Genomic DNA, 3,083 nt, shown 5'->3' with positions numbered 1-3,083 from the left:
CCTTTTGATTTTCTAACTTCAGGTCTTTGCACATTTCAATATAATACTTGACTTTATCTTCTCAAACTGCCCTTTGAAACTTTCTGTTCAACTCTTTTACCAACTCATTACTTCTTATTGCTTTGTCTTCTCTATGCTCAAGAGTAAGTTTCAGAGTCTCTTCTGGCATCCATTTCTGTCTTTTCTTTCTATTCTGTCTTTTTAATGACCTTTTGCTTACTTCATGTATGATGTTCTTGATGTCATCCCACAACTCTTCTGGTTTTCGGTCATTAACGTCTGATGCATCAAATCTCTTCTTGAGATGGTCTCCAAATTCATATGTGATACATTCAAGGTCATATTTTGAATCTCGTGGGCTTGTTTTGATTTTTCTTCAGCTTCAGCCTGAATTTGCTTGTGAGCAATTGGTGGTCTGTTTCACCTGGTCTAGTTTTGGCTGATGATATTGAACTTTTCCACCATGTTTTCCTACAGTTTGATTCCTGTGTATTCCATCTGATGAGATCCACATGCATAATCACATTTTAAGTTGTTTTTAAAAGCTATTTGCAATGAATTAGTCATTGGTGTTACAAAATGCTATCATATACTCTCCAGCATCATTTCTATTACCCAGGCCATATTTTCCAAAGTGTTCTGTCCTCTTTGTTTCCAATTTTTGCATTCCAATCACTAGTAATTATAAATGCATTTTGATTGTATGTTTGATCAATTTCAGACTGAAGAAGTTGGCAGAATTCTTCAATTTCATCATCACTGACTTTCAAGGTTGATACTTAAATTTGAATTATATTGGTTATTAACTGGTCTTGTTTATTGTTGCTAAGTGCCATTGAATTGGTTCTGGCTCACAGCAATCCTATATAGGGTTTCTGAGAAATGGCTGATGGGTTTGAACTGCTGACCTTGCAGTTAGCAGTTCAATGCCACACAAGGAATCTTGTTTGTAGACATATGGACATAACCCTATTACAGACAGCATTATACTTTAAGATAAATCTTGAAATTTTCTTTTTGACATTGAATTTGTCATTCCCAGCATAGTAAACATGATTGTCTGGCTCAAAATGGTCCATAGGCTATCAATCTTTATACATTCTATTTTTCACAACTTCCAATTTTCCTAAATTCATACTTCAAACATTCCATGTGGGGGTCATCAATGGATAGGCTATCAATCTTTATACATTCTATTTTTCACAACTTCCAATTTTCCTAAATTCATACTTCAAACATTCCATGTGGGGGTCATCAATGGATATTTGCAACCATTTCTCATTATTTTGAGTTGCGTCCCATCAGTAAATAAAGGTCCAGAAAAATTACTATATTCATGTCAATATGTTCATTCTACTTTGATGAGGCAGCTCTTTCCTAGTCATATTTTGAATGCCTTCCAACCTGAGGGGATCATGTTCCTGCACTCTACCTGATAATGTTCTGCAGCTATTCATTAGCTATTCAGTGACTAAACATTCAGAAGTTGTCTGCCACTCCTTCTTCCTAGTCTGGAATCTCCAATGAAACTTGTTTACCATGTGTGATCCTGCTGGCATTTATTGGTGGCATAGATTCCAGCCTCACAAAAACATGGAAGCCACCACAGTATGGAAAACTGATAGATGAATGGTGGAGTCAGTAATGTGATTAAGGTCAAAATCAAGGCAGAGTACTGGTAGAGATACCTGGCTCATTGCCAGGCAGTAGTAGAACCAGGTCAGGAAAAAAACTAGGAAAAATCAGATTAGAGAAGGTTGTAAAAAAATTAATTGCATCAGATTCTGTTGCAAAGCCCAATGGTGAAATATGTTGAGAATGAAGCTGTTTCTTCTTGAGAGTCTAGGAGCAACCCCTCTCCAGTTTGACCATTCTGTCATATAGTCTGTCTACTTCATTATGTCTGTAAGCCACTATCTATTAATTCTGAATTCTGTGGGACACTAGGATAAGCACTAACTGCCAATCACAGGATCAGCAGTTCAAACCCACCAATGGTTCCTTAGAAATCCTATACAGTATCACTCTGAGGCGGAACCAACTCAATGGCACTTAAAAACAACAACAACGTCTATTAGTTCATAAATGACTCACCAGATAATCAATGTCATTATGGAAGTGCTGTGCTAACTAAGATGCCTGGAAGGTACAATCAAAGACTAGACTTTGCATGTCCTCCTGCCTGACTTTACTTGGTCTTCCTTGGCTGTTACTTTTAGCTCCCTTTGCTAGACCAGCCAAATGTGAAATAATTTGACAATTATGTAGATGGATAACACTAGATGAGACCCAAGTCTTATGAGTGAGTAAGAAACTTTAAGATCACACCATAAGATCAAAGTAAGTCTTGTCATATGGATGCTTAATAATATTGGGGAGGTGGATATTTTGCAGTGTTTTAAGAGTCAGACCAAATTGGATTCAAATTCCAGCACAGAAAATTTTTACCATGAGAAATTTGGTAAGGTACTTCCCCTTGTAAGCTTTAGTTTTCAGTTTTCTCATTTACCAAAAGAAGAAGAAGAAAAAAAAAAATGGAGTTGATAATATGATAAAAAGAAAAAAAGAATGATAATATGTGCCTCATTCTTGTGATGTATAAATATAATCATTTATGTGAAACTTTTGTACAACTGTGTGTTAATGCTCTGGACTGCAAGGTCGGTTTGAACTGCAAGGTCAGCAATTTAAGCTCACTGCTCCTTGGAAACTGTATACAGGGTAGCTATGATTCAGAACAGACTCAATAGCACTTAACAACAACATCAAAGCCTAACAGTAAGTGCCCAACAAATGGTGGTTATTAATGGTGAGTGCTGGAATGAGAGGCTGGGAAGAAACAGAGCTGGATAGAAGTTGCTGGAGAAGGTCAGAGGACTCAGCTGCAAAGAGATGAAAACATGGGAAGCTTGAAGTCCAGCAAAGCTATATTAAAAGGACTCAACTGAGGAAACTAGGAGAGCGTGCCTAGAAAAATAAAGATAGGATAGGGAGTATGTTGTGTGTAAGAAAGGAAGAGTAGTTCCACAGTGGTGGAAATGGTTAATAGACTCACTTGCTCCCTGAAAAGCTAGAGGACAGTG

This window comes from Chrysochloris asiatica, unplaced genomic scaffold (assembly GCF_000296735.1).
Source record: "Chrysochloris asiatica unplaced genomic scaffold, ChrAsi1.0 scaffold00113, whole genome shotgun sequence".
NCBI lineage: Eukaryota > Metazoa > Chordata > Mammalia > Afrosoricida > Chrysochloridae > Chrysochloris > Chrysochloris asiatica.
This window is presented reverse-complemented; position numbering follows the sequence as displayed.